The following is a 24,296-nucleotide window of genomic DNA, read 5'->3' as shown; positions in this document are numbered from 1 at the left end:
CTGGTGGTCGCCAGAGGGGAGGAAGGTGGGAGGATGGATAAAACAGGCCAAGGGGATTTGAAGGTAGAAACATCCAGCTATAAACTAAGTCAGTCATGGGGGTGTAATATACACATAAGGGATATAGTCAATAATATTATGACAACTTGGTATGGTGACAGCTGGCACCTGGATTTATTGTGGGGGTCATTTCATAATGTATAGAAATTGTGAATTGCTATGTTGTGTATCTGAAACTAATATAATTGGTATGTTAATTCTAACTCAAAAAAATTGGCCAGATAGATCACTTTCAGTTTTGGCCACCCAGGGGAAGTTTGTATACATGGTCTGTGAAGCCTGAAGCTCTCTTGGCAGCTACTTCTAGAATTAGTTTCTAAGTCTCCTCTAAAAAAGCCAGGGCCATGGGAAGAGCCCAGGGCTCCCTTGTGGCCTGTTAACTTACAGCTAACTAACTGAACTTGATTTTCTGGAAGTCAGATTACTCAGAAGAGGCTGTAGATGGAGTCTTGTGCTTTGGGGTCATACCCTTTATGATTTAGTTATTTCAAGACAGACAGCACTAACTAAAAATTGAATTAAAAAAAACACTCGATATTTGTATAATCTTTGTTTAAAAAATCTGGTTTTTGATACTGAAATCAGTTAACCGTGTAGGGAATTTCAAAGAGTTGTAAATATGGGACCAGAAGACTTAAGGATATTGTAACTATGACTGTAAAGCAAAGCTACACTAGATAAATGCATACTTTTATAATGACTGGAATTCTACCAGAGGGCTAAAACCTCTGATAACAATAGCTATTGTGTTCATTAATTGCTTCCTCCCCTTTTAGGTAAACACTATGTCCTGGACAATTTGTTTTGACCTGGGGATAAAATAGTTGACATAGCAGTCTTGTACCCCCTTGAAATGACTTAGTTATGAATGGGTTTCAAATCGTTGACATAACAGTCTTGAACCCCCTTGAAATGATTTAGTTATGAATGGGTTTCTAGATCTGACACTTCCTCCTCCATCTACCTGGCAGACTCCTACTCATCCTTTGAAAACCTAGTTGAAGCACTGCTCATTTTTTGTGCAGTTTTCCCTAACATCTCCTCACCACTCTTCCCCAGCCCCTGATAGAGAATTAACCCTTCCCTACTCTATGCTATGCTGTACCTCTTAAGCGCTCCGTTTTCCATGCTGAATTGCAGCGATTTTATATGTGTCTCTCTTTCTTCCATTAGACTAAGAGCATCTTTGGGAAGAAACTGTGTGTTTTTTTTTCCATTTCTGTATCACAATGCCTGGCATAATGCCACTGTGCAACATTTTCTGAGTGTAAGCACTCAGAAAATGTTGCACAGTGGCATTCTAAACAAATTCAACCTGTAATCACCAGGTCCATGTAGTTGCAAAGAGTTGAACACAACTGAACGACTAACACTGTCACACTTTCACAGGTGAGGCCAATATGCAGACAAATTTGAGAGTTGCTGGTAGAGTGTGATGTGTGTGTGTGTGTGTCTAGAACAGAGTAAGAGGATGTGAATGTATGCTTGATAATGAGTGCTATGCATGTGTTTGTGACATCGTATGTGACAGAGTAGGAAAGCGCTTCTGTGTATTGTGTAACATGAAGCTGTATGTGTGTGTGCCGTGGTAGGCCGTGCGTCTCTGTATGAGCCTGTGCCCTGTCTGTGCAGCTCTCTGGGAGACCGGAACATCATATGACTGTGGGGGCCCATTGCACCTGCAGGTGATTATGGGGAAGTCAGCGGAGGGTGTCTGTGTCAGGCTCATTGGCAGTGGGGAGGCCTTGCTAATTGGGGAACTGGGTGGGGACAGGAGCCCCAGCTAGTGAGGCAGTGCCTTGAGCAGCTGGTGAGAGCCTCTGAAACCCAGCAGTGTGGCAGTCGGGTACCCACGTGGGGAAGCTGTTCTTACGATTCCTGTCCAGGTTTAATGACTTGGCAGGAAGGCATCGGGAAAAGACGGACAGCAGGATTCTTCTTTCTTTAAAAACTCATTTCTCCAGGTAATTTGGCTTTGACTGGTGGTTCTCAAATTTTTGAATGCATCAGAGTTGGCTGAAGAGCACGCTAAAACACAGCTTGCTGGGTCCCCATCCCAGAGTTTATGATTCTGTACATCTAGGGAGAGGTCTGAGAGCTTGCATTTCTTTTATCTTTTTGAAAATATTTATTTATTTACTTGGGGCTTCCCAGTGATGCTATGGTAAAGAATCTGCCTACCAAGCGGGAGACACACATTCAATCCATGGGTTGGAAAGATCCCCTGGAGAAGGAAATGACAACCTCACTCCAGTATTCTTGCCTGGAAAATTCCATGGGCAGAGGAGCCTAGTGGGCTACAGTCCACGGGGCTGCAGAGAGTCAGACATGACTGAGCAACTGAGCACACATACACATTTATTTATTTGGCTGTGTTGGGTCTTAACTGCAGTATGCAGGATCTTCATTGTCATGTGGGATCTTTCCTTGTGGTTCACAGACTGTCTAGTTGTGGCACGCGGGCTCAGTATTGCAGCGTACAGGCTTAGTTGCTCTGCAGCATGTGGGAATCTTAGTTCCCTGACCAGGGATCAAACCCACCTCCCCTGCACTGCAGGGTGGATTCTTAACCACTGGACCACCAGGGACGGAGAAGGCAACCCACTTCAGTACTCTTGACTGGAGAATCCCATGGACTGAGGAGCCTGGTGGGCTACAGTCCATGGGGTCACTAAGAGTTGGACACGACTGAGCAACTTCACTTTCACTTTTCCCTTTCATGCATTGGAGAAGGAAATGGCAACCCACTCCAGTGTTCTTGCATGGAGAATCCCAGGGACGGGGGAGCCTGGTGGGCTGCCATCTATGGGGTCACACAGAGTCGGACACGACTGCAATGACTTAGCAGCAGCAGCAGCAGCAGCAGGACCATCAGGGAAGTCCTGCACTTGCATGTCTAACACATTCCCAGGTGCTGCTGGTTTGGGGAATCACACTTTCAGAACCACTGGTTCTGATGTTTCTCCAGGTGACTGTTCATTGGAGCCAACTGTGAAGTTTAAGGAAAATCCTTTTTCTAGTCCTTATCATGGACTGTTTTAATAAGAATCTGTGTGCATATATGTGTGTGTCCCAAGTAATGGGAAGTTTCAAAAGTCCCCAGTTGATTCTAATGTTCGACCAGGGCTGAAAAGCCTGGCACGTAAGCTTCATGAAGGTGTATGTTTCTATTTTGTTCACTGGTGTGTCTCCAAGTGCCTAAGCATTGCCTGTCTCCCAGTAGATGCCCAATAAACATTTGCTGAATGAATGATGTTACTCAGGTACCTTCTCTCCAAGACTGAGAGTTATCTGTTAATTCAACATTGATCTGAGTACCTCCTGTAGGTAAGGAAGTGTTAGAGTACAGTTTTTTGCTGCTCCATACTGAGGTTAGTGACTTGCTGGCATCGTTTTTGAAGGGCATACAAAGGTTGAATAGCCTGAGTCTTCTAAAGCTCCCGAGTTCAGAATGTTTATGACCAAGACCAAAATTTTAAGCATAATCCTTGAGCTATCAGGGAAAACAAAACCAGTGATGAAGAGAGAATGAGCTCAGCAACTCAGCTCTGTCATCCCAAGCACCCTGGTCCCAGTGACAGGGGTAAGCTACTTCCAGTTCAGAATTCCTCCTGAGAAGCTGGATAAGACACATGTCATCATGACACCCTTGCTGTCAGGGCTGATGCTGCACATTTGGATTCCTAGTTAGAGCTCAGAGCTCTTTTATCATCATTTATTCTGTTTATTCCTTACTTCATGTATTCATAACTAGATCTTGATGGTGCTGGATGTTAGGAAAAGGGACAAACCTAAGAAGGAGGTGCTATACCAGGACCCTCTTTTTTAATGAGAATGTTTCCTTGCTGTGTATTCATTCAGTGAATATTATCGAGTGTTTGTAATGGGCCAGACTCTAGGAAGCAGGGAGAGTAAGCAAGATAGCACGTTCTGGAAGACTGTGATGATGGAGGTGTTTTATATCTATACTGTCCACTGTCCCTGGTGATGGCCACTAGTCACATGCAGCTCTTAGGCACTTGAAATGTGGCTTGTTTGTCCAAGAAATAGACTTTTGTTTGGTCTTATCTGGCTTCCCTGATGGCTCAAGTGGTAAGGAATCTTCCTAGAAAGCTGGAGACAAGGGTTTGGTCCTTGGGTTGGGAAGATCCTGTGGAGAAGGAAATGGCTATCCACTCCAGTATTTGTCTTATCTGATTTAATTAATTATTTTAAAAGTTTTTTTTTTTTGATGTGGACCATTTTTATTATTTTTTCTTCTCAGATCTTTAAAGTTTATTTAATTTTTGTTTTATATTGGGGTATAGTTGATTTATAATGCTTTGTTAGTTTCAGGTGTACAGCAAAATGGTTCAGTTATGCATACACATATATCCATTCTTTATCAGATTCTTTTCCTATATAGGTTATTACAGAGTACTGAGTAGAGTTCTCTGTGCTATATAGTAGGTCCTTGTTGATTACCTATTTTTAAAAAATTTATTCTTAATTGGAAGACAGTCACTTTACAATATTGTGTTGGTTTCTGCTGATGTGGACCGTTTTTAAAGTCTATATTGAATTTCTTACAATAGTGTTTCTGTTATTTATATTCTGGGTTTTTTTTTGGCCCTGAGGCATGTGGGATCCTATTTCCAGGGGTTAAATCTGTACCCCCTGCACTGGAGGTGAAATCCTAATCACTGGACCACCAGAAAAGTCTCTGAATTAATTTATACTTAAATTTCAAGGTATGCATATATGCTCAGTTGCTCAGTCATGTCCAACTCTTTGCAAACCCATGGACTGTAGCCTGCCAGGTTCCTTTGTCCATGGAATTTGCTATTTATAATGACTGATATACTAATAAGGACCTACTGTATAGTTTAGAGAAATCTACTCAATACTCTGTAATGACCTATATGGGAAAAATCTAAAAAAGAGTGGATATATGTATAACTGATTCACTTACTGTACATCTGAAACTAATACAACATTGTAAATAAACTGTATGCTAATAAAATTTTTTTTAAAAAGTGACTACCATATTCAACAAGACAGGACTGGTGCGTGGGAATGGCATATCATCTAAATATATGATGACAACTTTTATTATGTGCTTTGAAATAGAAATGAAAAAAGTGCTTTGAGAGCTAATATCAGAGGCATAGGTGCCGGAGTCCTGCTCCAGCAGGTCCAGGAGTACCCAAGGGATGAACGCTGTTGGCGAGAGAAAAGAAAGAAACAAGAGTTTTCTGATGGCCCAAGGACCATAATCTTTATTGCTTTAGTCTCTACTTATATAGCACATGTTCTTCTATGTAATGACTCATACAATATTTTTCCATTCAGATCAACATCCCCTGATTCTAAGATGTGTTAAAAGTTTTTTCCTAGTCCTTTGTCACATTATGGTTACATGTTTACCCCGAAACCTATTTTTATTCTACTAAAACATAGTCTATGAATCATATTATTCCATCTACTTATTCTGTACAGCCTGCTACTACAGTGAATACAGCATCTTGCTTCAGCGAATAAGTACTATAGCAGCATCTAAGGTCGAGAGTTCCTCATAGTACAGCCATTGTCAGTGGTGGTTTGCTTACCATCTACCCCCATACCATAAGACTATTTCTGGCAGGGACAAGTCTTTTGCAGTTTACCTTGAAACCATTTACACTTAAATTCATGTATTTCCTTCTGTTTACGCTTAGATTCTAAGGGGCACAAATATCTCTAGCGTCCCAATCTTTATGAGAAAAGGCAATGGCTTAGTCTCTGTAATTTTCCCTGATACATAACCCAAGTTTTCCAGTCATCAATAATAATCTCTTCATGAGGCCAGGTCACAATAGGCTTAGGGCCTGTTTTCCAAATGAACATGGCCTTATTCCCTGGCTGAGTGTTAGGGACCCACCAGCCAGGGGCCCCAGTAGGTTTAATCATTTTTGGAATGTTTCTCTGGGGCAAGGGATCATTTTTCTTTTCCCTGGACTCTCGTGACCTCATCATGGAAACTCCTACAACTCCAGCCATCAAGGAATGAAACAGAGTTAGCCACAACAAAAGCATAGAAACAGGAAGGAGTGAAGGTTTCGATCCTGGAGAGAAACCACTTTGCAGTTTCTTCTTGAGTGGTGCCGTGACTTTGTCATCCGGCAGTAGATCCAGAACGGCTCCCAACATGTAGGACCTCATGTAGGGGAAGAGGAAGGCTTCCCTGGAGAAGAGGTGTTTGAGATTATGAGAATCTCCTCAACTTCTCAATGGGGGCCTCCAATACATCAGTGTGAGGGGTCAGATGCTGCTGCGTTGTACATCCCTTTAATTGTCCTTGCTTTCTTCTCTTTCTAGGACAACACCTACCACCTCCTTGTTAGCTCGTTTGCCCCTGGAAAAACATCCCCATGCAAATAAACCCATAAGAGGAGCCCTGAGCCCGCCAGTACAAACATTTCATCACCATATTCAGGTAAGTAAAAAGACTTCACCATGTTATTTAGAGGTTATCACAGGATATATGTAATTTGTGTTCTATTTTTTAACCTACCATAGTGTGAATATATTCTCATGTTATTAAAAATTCTTCCTAATTGTATTTTTTGCTATCAGAACTTTCCATCCTGTGACTATATACCATAATATATTTCATCAACTTCTTGCCTTCAGCATTTGGGTACTATTTTCTTTTATTGCTATTATAAATAATGCTGTGATGAACATTCTTGGGCAGAAATCTGTGTTTATATTTCTGATTATTTGCTTAGGATAATGTCTTATAGGAGAGGAGATTGCTGAATCGAAAGTTATGAGAGTTTTGATTTTAAGGGTTTTCAAACCATATTGCAAAGTTGCTTTCTAGAGAGTTTGCATCAATTAATCATCCCTTCATCTGTGAAAGAGAATTCCAGTGTATTCTGAGGTTCTCTTTTAAAATCATATCGAACATGTCTACATGTTGCTACAGAGGCTTTATAACCATCATTTGTAGTGGCTGCATGAAGCTTGACTGCAGTGGTGTGCTGCAATCATCCTCTCTAAGAAATGGTTGCTAATTGATGCTGTTCCTGCTGGGCTCTTCCTGGTCCTGCCAAATGGAGCGCCTCCATCAAGTCACAGCTGTTTGGAATCCATCTGGCCCTCCAGGGCTGTTCTGTCAACTTTCGGCATCCACAAGTAGCATTTCTTAAGCACATACTTTCCTTTAATGATATTCCAAAAAGTGGGGGTTTCTTTGAGCAGAATCCAACCCACGTTGGCAATGTGGGTCTTTGGCTAGGACAAAAGATATCTCAACTAGGGCATTCATTCTGCCTGATGCTGGTTGAAATGGATGAGAACTGGAATGGGAGTCAGAAGATTTGGGATGAGACTGGACATTTTTTGGTGACATCTTGTGTGCTGTGGCTACCAATTGGGGATTTTCTGGTTTCAATGGACAGAGACTTCACTCATGCTACTTAAAAAGAATAATTCATTGCTTCATGTAAATGAAGATATCAGGGAGGTTAGTTTCAGGTATGGCTAGATCCAGGGTTTCTACTAATGCTACAGCCTTGATTTTGCTCTCCAGTATCTTCATTCTGTATATCTCTACACTGGTTCAATCCTCAGAACACTCTTCTTGTAGAGGATCACAAAAGTTGTTCTCAAATACCCTAGTATAAGAGTCAACAAATCATGACCCAGGATCAAATATGGTCTGCTGCCTAATTTTTAAACTAAATACTGGGACAGAGCATGCTTATTTGTATATATATGGTCTATGGGTACTTCTGTTCTAGAGCAGGAGAGAGTTCAGTAACTATGACAGAGACTATTTTTGGCTTCAAAGCCTAAAATATTTACTATCTGGCCCTTTACAGAAAATTTTTGCTGATACCTACTGTAATAAAAGGATACTAATCCTCAGTCTCAAAAATTTCTCCATACTTGATCAATTATTAGCTCCCCAGCCATCCTTGGTTTCATACCATAGTTTTTTTCCTAACCTCTTGAGTCCAGGGGCCTGTTCTTTAGAACTTTTAACTGGCTCAGGCAATAATCATTCTATACTATTTCCCTTAGTTCCACCTACCACAAGAGAGGGCATGTGTTATCTTTTTCCTACTCCTGATCATACTTCCCAGCTTCTGACAGTCAGGAGGAAAGGGCATCTAGACTGTTCTCTCACCCCAGGGGATTCAAGTTGTCCTCTCCTGTTATGGGGCAGCTTCAACTATGAAGGTACCATGCCTGCAGGAATCTAAATGTTTCTTATTGATGAGGCTGTTGAGTTCCTGAAAAGTGGCCCATGGTGTCTGTCTTTGAATCTGATACATGGCTTTGGACGTTTCTTAAATCAGTGATTTTTCAAACCCCATTTATGAATCAGACAAAAGCAGATTCCTTTTTTATTATTACTATTTTGAGTGAAGTTAAACAGAAAAAAAAAAAAGGTAAAATAAGTGTTTGATGTGTGTGTGTTAAAGTCGTTAGAATCTTAACTGCCCTTCAATCTCATTTCCCCTTCCCCAGAAGTCCCTTAACTGTAACCCTAGTGTTAAACCTGACACCCGCCTTAACCCTAACCTAACCCTACTCTTATCTACTCTAATATTACCTATTCTTATCTACTCAAACATACCCAAATCTAACCTACCCTTAACATTAACCTTGATCCAAGCTCAAAACCTTAACCCTAAACTTAAATCCTTTTTAAAAAAATCATTTATTTTTAATTGATGGATAATTGCTTTACAGAACTAAACCTAAATCTTAACCCTAACCTTCATCCTCAAATTTAAGTCTAGGACTTTGAGTTTGATAGCGACTGTCTTAGAATAATTTCATTAGCCATGTTATTCAGTGGAATTTCCTGGTAATTTTGCATTAAAAGAGGTTAGTAAGAACTTACATAAAAAAGGAGGGATGAGAAGAGTCATATTTACAATTAAAAAGGAAGTGCATTGATCGCTGGAAAAGCTTAGTGTTTCCACAGGCACTCTTAGGTAAATAATTATTTTAAGCAAGCAACAAGCATGTTCCCTTTATATTAAGATGAAGATATCACTTCTGCCTCACTTTCAGACCATGTGTAGAGTCCTCATGTTGGGGAGAAGTGTCTGTTTGTGTTTCGGGTCGTGTTGGAATGAAAGGTTATTTCCCTGACTCTCAATTGATGCTGGTAGGACTACCTCCCGAACTTCATGGTTCTCTAACATCCAGGGTCAACAAAATCCATGTAAATGAAAACCGTAGGAAAAGAAAGAATATATTTGAGAAGGTAGAAGAAAGGAGAGAAAAAGGATGGGATGAGTGAGAAGAAAGGATGGGAAATAATGAAAGAGAGATAATAAGTCCCAGTCACTAATCTCATGCTGCAGTCTGGTCAGATGAGTCCTCTGCTTTCAGTTCTTCAATGGTTGTGCAGTGTCTACAAGGATAAAGGCCAGGTTGCTTGCCAGCACACACAATGAGCATCATCTTGTACCACCCTACTCTGGAATCCTGTATTTCAGTGCTACCCATTTATATGAAGTTTCCCCAACGTACCATGCTGTCGTACTTCTGTTTGTCCATGCTGTTCTCTCTTTCTGGAATGCTCTTACTCTTTTTATCTCTCTGGATAGATTCTCCAGTTGGCTCCCTCTGACCCCCCTCCATGCTCCTTCACTGTGCCCCAGGTTCATGTCAATCATAGCACTCTTTCCTTCATTTAGCAAGCTCTACTCTGTGCCAGGTGCTGTGTTAGATGGTGAATATTAACAGTCAGTATCTCAGGAGGAGGAAATGGCAACCCACTCCAGTATTCTTGCCTGGGAGATCCCATGGACATAGGAGCCTGGCAGGCTATAATCCATGGAGTCAGAGTCACAAGGAGTTGGATACAATTGAGCGACTGAGCATATACCATCTCAATCCCAAGTAGTTGTGGAAACAGATAAGTCACCAGGAAGTTACCCGACCACACTGTGATATGGGATATTCAAGGGTGTTAGGCTCCTGGAGGAAGGCAGCTCCTCCAAGCCTGGGGCTGAGTGTTCCAGGAGGGTGAGCAGCATGATGAAAGAGTGTGAAGAGAGAAAGACCTTGAAACCTGAAAGGTGTGAAAGCAGTTTAGGAAGATTTAGTCCATGGGGAGAGTTAGGCAGGAGCCAGGTCATAAAGGGCTTTGCCAGCTGTATTAAATATTTGGATTCTATCCTTAGAATTGCAAGAAAACCACTGAAAATTTCAAGCAGAAGATTCACACAATAATAATGTACTCTGGCTATATTTGTTTTATTTTCTTGTTGTCTCCTACACTAATAATAATCTCAGCTAATGTTACTGGAGGATGCCATAAGAAAGATATTATGTTGAACTCTTCATACAGATTATCTCAGTTAAATCTTGTCCAGAATCACTGCCGATTTCTCCAAAATCACTGCAGACAGTGACTATAGCCTTGAATTAAAAGATATTTGCTCCTTGAAAGGAAAGCTATAACAAACCTAGACAGCGTATTAAAAAGTGAAGATGTCACTTTGCTGACAAAGGTCAGTATAGGCAAAGCCATGTTTTTTCCAGTAGTCATGTATGGATGTGAGAGTTGGACCATAAAGAAGGCTGAGTGCTGAAGAATTGATGCCTTCAAATTGTAGTGCTGGAGAAGACTCGTGAGAGTCCCTCGGACTGCAAGGAAGTCAAACCACTCAATCCTAAAGGAAATCAACCATGAATACTCATTGGAAGGACTGATGCTGAAGCTGACGCTCCAGTACTTTGACCATGTGATGCAAAGAACTGACTCATTGGAAAAGACTGTGATGCTGGGAAAGATTGAAGGCAAAAGGAGAAGAGGGTGGCAGAGGAAGAGATGGTTGGAGGGCATCACCAACTCAATGGATATGAGTTTAAGCAAACTGCTAGAGATAGTGAAGGACACGAAGCTTGGTGTGCTGCAGTCCATGGGGTTGCAAAGAGTTGGACACAACTTAGTGACTCAACAACAACAACAAAGCTTGTCACTATAAGATAGGTCCTATTGTATAAGATTATTATTTCATCAAAAAGAGATTCAGAGAGATTAATTAACTTGTTAAATGCTTCTAACCATTAGAATAATTCAGCGCTTCTTAATTACCTAAAATTGAGACATTCATAGTATCTACTTGAGAGAACTCAGAGCATGCATACTTGTGTGATCTTATTCATCCACTTGATATTCTTAGAACTCTTGAAAAGATGTAGTTTCCATTTCATGAATGATGACATTGAGGAAGTGATTTAGCCAGGTACTCCCAGGTGAGGTGTCAGTCTACTTGGACACTCAGCTCTTGAGGATTGACCCTATATTTTGTTAGTCTTCATGGTTTGGGCTCCAGTACACAGAAAGCATCTGGCTATAAAGGTTATGGTAAGCACATGTCTATATGACTCTACACACAGGATTGAAAGAAGAAGGTTCTTTTCTCATTCTTGGATGAGGAGCATGCTGGATGATGAGGTGGAAGGGAGATCCCATCTCCATTGTTGTGCCTGATGTTCCTTCAGTCAGGAAGAGGGTATCTGTTCTAGTTGGAGAAACAGAGTACCTTAGATTTGGGTTTGTGAGACCTGGTCATCTCTGAGTTGTAGTGGTTGCTTTAGGGAAATCCTCCTCTTTCTTCTTTTAATTCCTTCTTCCTTTTTCTGTTTTCCTTCCTCTTTCTACTTTGTTTCTTCTTTCTTCATCTCCTTCACCTATACCAATATCATCAACATGAACAAACACAGCAGCATGACAAACACTATTCATCATGGTCTTACCACTGAATCAGGTAGTCTTTGTTGCCATTGTCATCATCATCATTATCATCTTCTACCATGTCGGTCTTCATTAGCATCATTAACATCATCAACATCAGCCCCCAGGAGCAATACCTTCTACCACATCATCCTTAACACATCATTCTCTCATCATGGTCTTGTCTTTACATCATTGTTTTTGTCATTGTCCTGTTTGTAATCATCGTCATCATCGCCACCATCATCACTCCCTTTAATGTGCCAGACACTGTGCTCAGCACTTTATACACAGTATCTCAGATCATTTACAAAAGTAACTTTCGTGCTTGACTACCCCCATTTTACAGATGACAATCCTGAGTCTCAAAGAGGCGAAGTAATTTTCCCAAGGTCACACTATCAACCTTGTTTCTTCTATAAAGTTGAAGACTATTTTGTAGATACCAGATGTTCCAGTTTATTCTTAGGACTTAAGGAAATTGCAAGGCTGAGCTCTTACTCTTTGTTAACAGGCTGCTATGAATCCCATGAAGGAGATTTAGAGTTCATATTCTCTGGTAACAGTTGTTCCTTGATTCAGAAGAGCTGTTCTTCTTTTGATTAACTGTTAAATTTATGTTTATGATTATTATTTCTAAATGGATGTTTCGAGTTGAACTGTTTCAGATAATAAATCAGAGCCATGATTCAAGCCAGGATTTGCCTGACTCCAAAACACCGTGCTATGTGACTTCCTTGGTGATTAAACCAAACATAAGTCCTATGGTTCCCAGGTTCATGGTTATATATCTTACCCGTACACCTTGTTTGACACCCTAGAGTATTAAAATACTCTGTGGCAACAGTTCTCCCCGGAAACCATACCTGAACGGATGGCATCGCTTCCCAAACTCCCTTTTCCTTCCTTAGCCATCGTCCAGCCCTTTTAAGGGTTAGTGGTAGTGGTGTCAGTCGCTAAGTTGCATCCAACTCTTTGCGACTCCATGGACTGCAGCATGCCAAGCTCCCCTGTCCTTCACTATCTCCTGGAGTTTGCACAGATCCATGTCATTTGAGTCAGTGATACTATCTAACCATCTCATCTTCTGCTGCCCCCTTCTCCTTTTACCTTCAATCTTTCCCAGCACCAGGGACTTTTCCAATGAACCAGTCCTTCACATCAGGTGGCCAAAGTACTGGAGCTTCAGTTTCAGCATCAGTCCTTCCAATAAATATTCAGGGTTGATTTCCTTTAGGATTGAATGGTTTGATCTCCTTGTAGTCCAAGGGACTCTCAAGAGTCTTCTCCAGCACCACAGTTCGAAAGCATCAATTCTTTGGTGCTCAGCCTTCTTTGTGGTCCAACTCTCACACCCGTACATGACTACTGTAATATATGGTGGAAAGACAGATGAGAATTCAAGTCCAAGTTCTAACACTACTGACTGCCTGACTTGGAATAATTTACTTCCATGGTCCTGAATTCCTTTATTCTTCATCTAAAAAAGAGAAATAATGCCAACTGCTTCATAGTTATGAAACTTAAATGAGTCCATGTAAATTGTTTGACATGTATTAGATGTCAATAAGTGTTGACGTTAACTCATCAAAATGAACTTACCCTTCCTTCTTTTTTTCCTTTCAGAATTGTGTGCTAAATGGCTGGTTGAAATCCTTAAATATATAAGAGAGGGAGAGATAAAGCTGATAGATCTGAAATGGTTCAGTCTGTGGCTAGCAGAGGGTCCTATGGCAAGTTGTTTAGCTTGGCTAAGAATCATTTTCCCTATTCCTTTAACATCCTGCTACTGCTGCTGCTAAGTCGCTTCAGTCGTGTCCCACTCTGTGCGACCCTATAGATGGCAGCCCACCAGGCCCCGCCGTCCCTAGGATTCTCCAGGCAAGAATACTGGAGTGGGTTGCCATTTCCTTCTCCAGTGCATGAAAGGGAAAAGTTAAAGTGAAGTCGGTCAGTCGTGTCCAACTCTTAGCGACCCCATGGACTGTAGCCTACCAGGCTCCTCCGTCCGTGGGATTTTCCAGGCAAGAGTACTGGAGTGGGGTGCCATTGCCTTCTCCCCTTTAACATCCAGATGTCTGCTATTCACTTATCATATTCTTTGAGCCCAACACCCTCAGATAAAATCCACTCACACAAGAGTCAAGCACAATTTACTGAAGAGGTTGTTGGGGATACGTAGCAATGAGCTATCACAATAAGTTACCACATCACAAGCAAATTGAAAACTTCCCAAGTGTATTACTATTATATTATGTCTGTGTTTTCCTTCTTTGACACCCAGTTTAGTGCTCTGGATCCCCTCATATTATCAGAGCAATTCTTCTCTGCCCCAAACTTGCAAATTCCACTCATAACTGAACTTGATAAAATAAGAGAATCAATGGTTAACTGTGGTCACCATTTATCCAAGGCACTTTGGTGTTCTTCTCCTGTGACTTGCACATAACTTTTTGACCTCATTCACACTTTAAACTGTTAATTAAAGTGTCTCCCAAACAGAGATAGTGTTTTCTCCAAGAGACATTATCATGCCAGTGGATAAGTGAATAAAATCTTACTTCACCTCATTACATGTAAAATGAGGGTTTTGGTCAGATGTAGACAGCTTCATTGTTTAAATCTGCTTATTCTCCATAAATTGTAGCTTTTGGGATCTACTGGGGAAGAGAAATACCATGGTGGTTTCAATATTTGTTTAAACATAAGTCTCAGACGCACACCCTCCCAGGCCTGGATGTAATTTCATTAGAATTAGAGCTCAGTATCCATTATTTTCATACTGTGCCCATGTCTATTTTGTGCCAGGTAGACACATACAAATGAACTTCGGAATTTAGCCCAATCTATGACCTTATTTCTGCTTTTATCTCTTTTATCTGTTCATATGTGCTCAATTAATTAAGCCATTAATTAACTACTACATGTTTATAGGGTATATATGTACTAGGCACTGTACTAAATACTAGAAATATGGGTCTTTATAGTCTTGTGTATGTATGTGTGTGTGTGCATTAATCAAATAATTACACAAATACAATCAGGATACAATGGTGGTATATGCAGGAAGGAAAAAGCCTATGTGAGGAAGCCTGTCCAGCTGGAGATGTCTGTTAGAAGTTTCCTGACCTCCATGCCTCCATTGCTTGTTTTGAACCCTGACCTTTCTCTCTGGACTTAAATTTTCAGTTCTTTAGGTGATCACAACAGACTCATTGTGTGTTCTGGAGTGGGGATGATGAAAACACATGGACAGATGGATACGAACAATATAAGAGGCAAGTTCTCGGGGCTGAGACAAAGCAGGTGCTCACCTGGCCTAGAGATAATCCGGGAATGCTTCCTAGAAAAGGTGATAATCTGGGCTGTTTTGAAGGGCAATTGGGAGCTAGACAGGCAAAACAGGGAAGGGGATGAAGGGTGGTCCAGGCAGAGGATATCATGTGAGTAAAGGTTCAGGGAAGAGACACCATTGTGGTATAGGTGTGTGTGTGTGTGTGTGTGTGTGTGTGTGTGTAAACACAGGAAGTTTCATGGAACGGGAACATCCATCGTGAGCAGTGAGGCTGAGAGGGGCAGCATTAGGTAGAACCTGGCATCAGAGCTGAGCATTACCGTAGAATTCTACAGAGAAAGCAGAAGGACAGCCTTCGCCACCCAGACACTCCCCTGCTTCATTCCAGGTGTCTCTTTAAACTCTTATTTGTTGAGTTCCGTTTTCTCATGGCTCTTTGTCTAAATATCTCCCTGTTTAGCCAGGTAATCTGGTCCTTCTCTGACAGTAACAAGGATGTGTATCTTGAGAGAGACTGCCCCGAGTGTCCAGAAATACCCCGGGGGGTGAGACAATGGCGAAGTGTAAATCACACAAGAAATATTGAACTTTAGGAGCCAGAAAACAATAATATGCCACTTTATTCCACTCCTGCCGGAGGTTTATATATGTTACTGTCACTTTTATACTGTCTCCACCACTGGTAATTTTCTCTCAATCTAATTTTTATTTCCCAAGGGTCTACCAAGGTTAAAAGTGCTGGAAAACCAATGACTATTCTTTTGCCAAGGGATAGTAAATTAAATTAACCGTTGCTGGTGGCCAGCTCTGGTCAGAACTATTTATATGTAAATAGGTGAAGCCCCTCAAGGCATTTTTGCAGTTATTAGTTGTTCATTCCAGATGTTGACCATAATACAATAGGTCATGAAGAAAACTCTTGGAACAGGGGTAGGAATATCCCCCTGGTCTTCCATTGTACTAGCTAGCTTTCTTGTAGCTCAAGCACCAGGAGCCCACAAACCTTTTCTGCCTGCTTAATGAGTTGAGTCTGAGAGTGAAGCTATTCTTGGTTCCAGACTGACAGTGAAAACAAGAACAGAAGGGTTAAACCCTATTGCATAGGCATAAGTTGGCATTGTCCCAGGCTCTGTCCAATCAGAAGACTCATAATTTGCATAGTGCTCCCTGGTTGGCCAGCACCAATTATATCTATAAGAGGCTCCTCCCCTCATGATTGGGGTGTGGCTTTTCGAGTGGGAGGGTCTCTTTTGAGGACTAGTTGGTGATGGACAGGGAGGCCTGGTGTGCTGCAATTCATGGGGTCGCAAAGAGACGGACAGGACTGAGCGACTGAACTGAACTGAGCGCTCTCTCACTGAGTTGTACCATGCTTATGGAAAATACAATAGCCTGATATGCTAATTTGGTATCTTTGGTTGGCTTTTCAATATTAGAGGATTACAGAGGATTGCTTCAAAGTAGCAAATCCCAGAGCTTCATTCCATTCCTCATTACTTTCTCTTTCTTCTCCAGTGTCAAAGGGACTCAACTCTGGCATTCCTGTTTAAGCTCCCACCACCCACAGTTATCCTTTACTCTGTGGAACCAAATGATTTCTGGGCCATTTTCCTAATTTATAGCCTGTTTCTATACTTGCCAGCCCACTTGAATGGCTCATTAAATCAAGCTCTTCAAGAGAGGGACTTTAAAGAAGGAAAGAGGGGGCTTACTTATAGAAATAAAAGAGAGAAGGTAGAAATTGTACCAGTATCTCAGCCTTGCCTCTGTTCTGCCATTCCTGCCTCAGGGCAGAAGACCCTCACAGGTCCTGGCAGGTCTCCCTCTGCGTTGTGCATTGCTCTTATTAATGGCACCATTACTTAGCTGAATGGTTTACCAATTTCTCCATTCTTTCTGAAGGTATATCCTGAGCTTGTTGAGAGAAGTAGGACTACTTTATCTCGGCTCCTGTAGAATTGTTTTCCTTTGAATTTCCGTTAGACACATGATGATTTTCACCAGAGGCTGACCCTTGCTTTGAGGAACCCAATAGTGTTCCCATTGTTGAGAGTATTGCCCACCCTACGTCTCTGTGGTCCCATCTGAAGCCGTGCATGAAAAAGTTTTAAAATTAAATCCAGCTCCTTGTGTACAGTCCTGCCAAAGGAGTACATGGAAGCTGAAATCGAGCCAGTATGTGCTTGCCGTGCTGTTTTCCTTGACTCTTAAGAGATGTCTTCTTCCTTGCATTAAGGCTCAGTAAGCTTGCCTGTTCCTCCCCAGGGGGCACTTATTTTATTTTCAAATTGCATGTAGGCACTCTGTACTCAACAAGAGGAGCCTGTCCATGGAAGGGATGTGTGTGGAGGAGAGGGTGTTGGGGGGATGTTACTACCTCTCCGAGGGGCACTTTACAGGTTAGTGGTGGTGCTTGCCCAGGAAAATGTCTGTTCTCCCTATGGAGCCATATAAGGGATGAGGTTCCCTTGATGTCTTGACTGCCAGGGGTCTCAGAATCAGTTGGCATAAATATGCAGAGTTGAAATGTAAGTCTCTGCATGATATTTTACCCAGTTTTGTCCTAACATCTGAGTGCTAATTGTGCTTTCAGTTTTACTGAATTGGTATCCTATATACTCTTTGGCAATAATTTTTTAAAAACTAACTGATGCTGTGGCAAAAGTCAATAGCCTACAGAATGAATGGACCAGGTTCTTTTCAGCACAGGATGGTTCAAGAACATAGGAAATGCCTTTACTCTTCTTCTGCCAGTTCCCTAAAGCAAAGTCACAAAGCAGTTCTTACGCTGCTCCAGGTTGTGGCCATTCTATGATAAACAGGGCATGGAGTGTAAATCTCACAGCAGATTATCGGGATGAGGATGTTGATAAACTCATATTAAGACTGAGTTTGTTGGGGGAAAGTATTTTCCCACAGATACCATGAAATTACTTCAGAAAGAACGATGGCAGGAGAGGAAGCCCATTCTGTTACTGTCTCATCTGAGAGAGCAACCACTCTCAAGAGGTGGACTAACCACCTCCTTCCTTCACCAGAACAGTAAGGAATGTTCCCCAAAGCAAAATTCCTGCCCAAATTGCTTTACACACTGAGTCAGTATCATTTAATTGTACATCCTTCTGTACAAATCAAACAAACCAGCCAGATACATATGTGAATGACTGTATTCATACAGGCAACGGAAGAGTGTTTATCTCTATACTGGAGAAATTGGTATAAACGAACTGTGAGCAAATCCTCCTTTAAATGATGCACACGTGATAGGCTGCAGGGTTCATAAATTAGCCTTCTGGAGAGTCCAGTCATAATCGAATATGCTTACTATTCAGACATTGTAGTCTGAGCATTAAAGATCTTGAACAAAGATCACGATCTTGGAAGGTATTAGATTAAAAAAATACTCCCCCAGAATTGCATTTATTAGCTCCTGATTTCTGATTTATGTTTCATTAGCCTGTGGTGATAAGTATGGAACCGTGTAAAAGAAAATCACGAATCCTCACTTTGGAACATTAAATTCAGATTTTTGACGATAACCTATTTTTGTGCTGCTATTAGGGGAGCGCCAGCTTGTACCCACATCCAGTTATTAATCTGTGAAATGTTTTCTCTCTAGTGTGTTATGTTCTTTCTAAGTCTGCTGCACTTAACCGTCACCAACTAAGTGGGTTATTAAATGGGAGCAAGAAATGAATCAATCAAGTATATTCAAATGCTCCGTCTCCAGCATTGTTCTTTGACTTCATTATTTAGGCATTAAATTCCATGCAACAGTGGATGTAATTGTCAATACAGAGGGGCTTGATTTGTGGGTGACGGGTTCTCTTTGGCAATTACAGCTTTAGGTTTTCAAGCACACCAGAAATCCTTGCTGCACGATAATACCATTAGCATGGATTCCATAATCATGTCTTTCAGGGGATCACAGCTAGCTGTGTCGGGGGACCTGACATTTTCATTAGAGAATGAGCTGGTCTTTGCAGTAGTTTGTGAAACTCTTTGCACACCTAGCCACTGGTGACACTGTGCTTTGGTGTGGAAAGACACCTTGCTTGGCACCATAAGGCAATGGATCTTACTCTATTTACCCAGCTTAGTCAGAAAGAAAAACATAATCATGCATCATGTTAAGAGCCAGATTGCCTGGGTTTGAATTCTGACCCTACTGCTTCCTAGCTGTTTGACCTTAGGCAAGTTAACTTCACCTCTCTGTGCTTCAGAGTTCTCATCTGAAACATGGGATAACAGTAATAATAGTATTGTCTCAGTTTTAGCTTCCTTGGAAGCAGACACTGAGACAAAGATTTGGGTGCAAGTAATTTATCTGGAAGGTTCAACCAGGCTCCTCTGCCCATGGAATTCTCCAGGCAAGAATACTGGAGTGGGTAGTTGTTCCCTTCTTCAAGGGATCTTCCTGACTCAGCGATTGAACCGGGGTCACCTGCACTACCGGCAGATTCTTTACCGTCTGAGCCACCAGGGAAGCCCTAATTTATCTGGAAGGTTCAGAAAATATGGGTAGGTGAGTGGAGAAGTGAGACAGGGAAGGGAAAGCAGCCCTAAAGGTAGTATCATTCAGCCTACTGCCAGTGAGACAACACAGTGGAAGTCACTCTGGGCAGCGCTGATGGACACTGGTTAATATGCAGCTCAGAGTTATCCTTCTGGTAGGAAGAGTGAGCTGGGGTATTAGTTAGCTGTAGAAGGATGTTCCCAGGGCAGGGGCAGCTGCGCATGGCACATGGGAGGATGAAACCGACTTCAGCAGCCCAAGAACCCTGGCAGAGAATCCAGAGGCTGGAGGCTGGGGATTGGGTTCACATGCCCTGCAGTGCTCCATGCACCTACCTCCTTGAGTCATTTCACAGGCTCAGTGAGCCCAGCTATAATAAGCCAGTGTAAACACTTACTACCCCTGCCTCATGGGCTGGCGTGAGGACTGAACGAGGCTGGGCAAGTAAAGCCTGAACCAGCACAGTGCTGGCAGAGATAAAGTGCTTTGCAAGTATTTGTTAAACAAAATACCTACCTGTATTGATCTCTGACTATGTGCTTTTATTTCATTAGCTTCTTTAATCCTCTCAACTAGCCCTTGAAGGTGAGTGTTAGTATCACTTTTTCCCAGAAGAGGTCATAGGAAATAAGCTAGCAATCAGAGCATAACCTGGGGTTCTCAGCACAGGAGGCACTGTGGTTGAATCTGGCTTCTGCTCACTAGCTATGAGATCTTGGACAAGTGGCTTAACTCCTCTAAGCCTCAGTTTCCTCATCTGTGCAATGGGTGCAGCAAAAGGTCTTTCTCAAAAGTATGTTGTGACCATCAGAAAAGAGTGATGCTTGTGAAGATATGCGAAGTGCCTAATAATTAGTAGCAAGAGCAATTATTATCATTATTATCAAAACTAATTGTAATAGTGAGAGGCAGATTAAAAAGAATGAAATAATACGATTTGCAGTGACATGGGTAGACCTAGATATTGTCATACTGAGTGATGTAAGTCAGAGAAGAAATATCATATAACATCCCTTATATGTGGAATCTGAAAAGAAATGATACAAATGAACTTACAAAACAGAAACAGAAATAGACTCACAGACTTAGAGAAAGAACTTATGGTTGTAGGGAAGAGGGGGGAGGTGGAGGGAAGGATAGGGGGAAGGGATAGTTAGGGAGTTTGTACACGTTGCTATATTTTAAATGGATAACCAACAAGGACCTATAGTATAGCACATGGAACTCTGCTTGATGTTATGTGGCAGCCTGGATGGGAGGGGAGTTTGGGGGAGAATGGATACATGTATATGTATGGCTGAGTCCCTTTGCTGTTCACCTGAAATTATCACAACATTGTTAGTTGGCTATACTCCAATACAAAATAAAAAGTTCAAAAAAAATAGTGAGAGGCAGATCCAAGATTTGAACCTAGGTCTGTCTGCCCATATCTTATCCCATTGCTTCTGACTAGATTACCTGATAGGTATCCTTTAGAAGGGCTTCCCAGGTGGCACTAGTGGTAAAGAACCCGCCTGCCAATGCAGGAGACCTAAGAGACATGGGTTTGATCCCTGGATGGGGAAAATCCCATGTAGGAGGGCATGACAACCCACTCCAGAGGAGCCTGGCGGTCTACAGTCCATAAGGTTGCAGAGTCGGACACGACTGAAGTGACTCAGCATGCACACACACATCCTTTAGAAGGAATGGTGGGCAGCTTCTACAATGGCTCCCAGTGGTCCCCATCTTCTGGTATTTGTGCTCTTGTATGATCCTCTCCCCTTGAGTGTGAGCTGGTCCTAGGGCCTGGCTTCTGATGAACAGAACACAGCAGAAGGGATGGGATGGCACTTCCAAGATTAGGTAACTGAAAGGTTAGGTTGCTTCCATCCAGTCTGCACTCTCTTCCTCACTCGCTGACTCTGATGGAAGCCAGTTGCTATGTTGTGAACTGTCAATTGGAGGATGGAGAAGCCGCCTGGAAACAGTTTCAGCCCACAGCTAGAGAGGAACTGAGGCCCTTAGTCCAGTACCCCTGAGAAACTGAATCCCACCAACAACCATGTGGGTGGTCTAGGGAGCGGAGCCTTCTCCAGTCAGGCCTGAGATGACTGCAGTCCTGGCTGATGTCTGACAGTAGTCTTGTCAGAGCCTGAATTAAATGGCCCAGCTAAGTGGTGCCTGGATTCCTTGCCCACAGGAACTGTAAGCTGATAAATGTTGTCATTTGAGGCACTAAGTGTTGGGATAATTTCTTATGCAGCAGTAGATCACTGACTAATACAGAAAGTATTAATTTGTTCTGAGGTTTCTTCTACTTCCAAGAATTGATAATAGTTGATGTCCAGGCATAGGGGTCAGTCAGTTTGGTCAGTCAGCGGAGTATAAATGAGAGCTACGGTCTGTGGGTCTGGCTTCTCAACGTCCTAAAGGGCAGTTCCTTTTTGTTCTAATGGGACCTCAAGAGAGGAAGATCAAAATAATGATGTTATGGTACAGCTCAAAAATGGTGCTATACACTAGTAGTTTTTAAACCTTTTTGATCCATGGAACTTGTTGTTTGAATCAAATTTTGCAGAAGAAGGACCACTATGGAAACTAGGAAAATAAGATGCTGTCCTAGTGGGAGGAAGATGGAGTGCTGGGGCCTACTTGGTGTCTAAAGGCTCCCAGTGTGCGTGCATGCTAAGTCACTTCAGTCATGTCTGACTCTTTGCGACCCCATGAACTGTAGCCCACCAGGATTCTCTGTCCATGGGATTCTCCATGCATGCATACCGGAGTGGGCTGCCGTGCCCTCCTCCAGGGGATCTTCCCGACCCCGGGATCGAACCCAAGTCTCCCTCATTGCAGGCGGATTCTTTACCAGGTGAGCCATAAGGGAAGTCCAAGAATACTGGAGTGGGTAGCCTATCCTTTCTCCAGGGAATCTTCCTGATCCAGGAATCAAACCAGGGTCTCCTGCATTGCAGGCAGATTCTTTATTAGCTGAGCTATTAGGGAAGCCTCTGCTCCTTAGGGGCCCACATATGGGTCTGGAAATCAAAAAGCAAGCATCTTTTCCAACGTGGCAGGATGAGATAGATCTATGACAGAGGGAATTAAAAAAGCAAAGACAACTAATACATGTGGATTGTCCCTAACTCACCTAAATTATTTATTTGTGGTTATTTAAAATGAATATAATATAATTCAAATATGTCCTTGCCTACTCTTTGTTGGGGATATCCCTGTTCACCTGATTGTTCCAAGGATTTCAAATGGCTGCACTGTCCTGTCCTCCTGGAATTCTAATTAACAAGCCAAGGGGAATGGGCTGGATTTTCATACATCCTTTCCTCAAGAAGGACTTCGGTCACACAATCTCAGTTTTCCTGCCTGCTGTGTTCCTTCCTCAGAGACAAAATTACCACCAGCTCCAGGAAATGAGCCCCTTGAAGGAAAATGATTAGCCTTGGCCTCAAAGTGCTTGCAGAAGGTTTGCAAACAATACAACTAGAAAGTATGAAGAACAGGGTGGGTTGCCTTCTCTTTTAAAAAATGATTGGATCCCACTGTCTTCTGAAGATGAATATTTCTGCTGGGCAGATTTGCTTTGTAAATTACAAACTCAAGTGGCTTTTTTTCTTCTTGCTGCTTCAGTGAACCAGGAATTAAACATATTTGCAATCAAATAAAATGTGAGGGCTCTTGACGGGTTGGAATTCTGAAAACTCTGGGGCTCAGATGTGTAGGAAGAATATGACAGTGTTGACACAATTGTTCCACATGTGTTTGTGGGGATCTTATGGGGAACAAGGTGCTGTATTAGTGATGGAATGATATAGTAGTGACTGAGAGAGACAGGTCGCTATCTTCAAGGGCTGAAAGTTGAGGGATGACATAGATTTTATATAAATCATAAGAAATAGAATATATATAAGTGCTAAGATGAAGAAAGCATGCAGTCAACAAATTGAATGTCTGTCTACTCAATAATGCCAGGCCTGTTTCTAGCAGTCACTAAAATAGACAAAAATCACTGTCTTCACAGAACGTTTATTTCTGGGTGTATATGTGTCTCATGGGAGATAAGTGTCATCGTTTTCTTATTTATTGTGATTGTCAGATGGTGAGTGTTGTGAAGACCATGAAGAAAGAGGGGGTAAAGAATGTGTGTGTGTTGTTTGCCTACATGCACACATGCATTTGTGTGTGTTTTGTGCAAATACATGCTAATGTGTGTACATTTGGTGGAGAGTATAATTTTAGATTAGTGGATGAGTTTGTTTTCTATTGTTGCTCTAGTAAGTTACCATAAATTCAGTGGCTTAAAATAGCATAAGTGCATTGTATCACAGTTCTGGAGGTCAAAAGTTTAAATGGATGCAGCAGGCCTGCATCCCTTCTGTAAGCTCTCTGGGAGAATCCATTTTATTGCCTGTTCTAGCTTCTGAAGGCCAGCTGCATTCCTTAGCTCATGGCCCCCTCCTCCACTTTGAAGCCAGCATTTTAGCATCTTCCAATGTCTCTCTTTCTCTATCTCTGACCCTTTTGCCTTCCTCGTATAAGAACCCTTGTAATTACATCGGGCACACCTTGATAGTTTAGAACAGTCTTCTCCTACTGAGATTTAACTTAATCATGTATGCAAAGTCTGTAAATTAGTCCATAATGCCTCAGACTTTCTTGAGGCAGATTCATGTTATTTGACAGAAGGAGAAACTAAGGCT

At 42.0% G+C, this 24,296-nt stretch overlaps 1 long non-coding RNA gene across 2 annotated transcripts in view; it reads left to right on the top strand.

The window, feature by feature from the left end:
- The window catches only part of LOC145532044 (uncharacterized), a 494,613-nt gene that overhangs the window by 288,988 nt on the left and 181,329 nt on the right, over window positions 1-24,296 (top strand). For both annotated transcript variants that reach the window (XR_014072938.1, XR_014072937.1), the window contains one exon: window positions 6,397-6,514. This is a non-coding gene — a long non-coding RNA (uncharacterized LOC145532044). The remainder of the gene's footprint in view (window positions 1-6,396; window positions 6,515-24,296) is intronic.

This window comes from Giraffa tippelskirchi, chromosome 13 (assembly GCF_054371585.1).
Source record: "Giraffa tippelskirchi isolate mGirTip1 chromosome 13, T2T-mGirTip1v1.2.pri, whole genome shotgun sequence".
Classification (NCBI taxonomy): Eukaryota; Metazoa; Chordata; class Mammalia; order Artiodactyla; family Giraffidae; genus Giraffa; species Giraffa tippelskirchi.
This window is presented reverse-complemented; position numbering and strand designations above follow the sequence as displayed.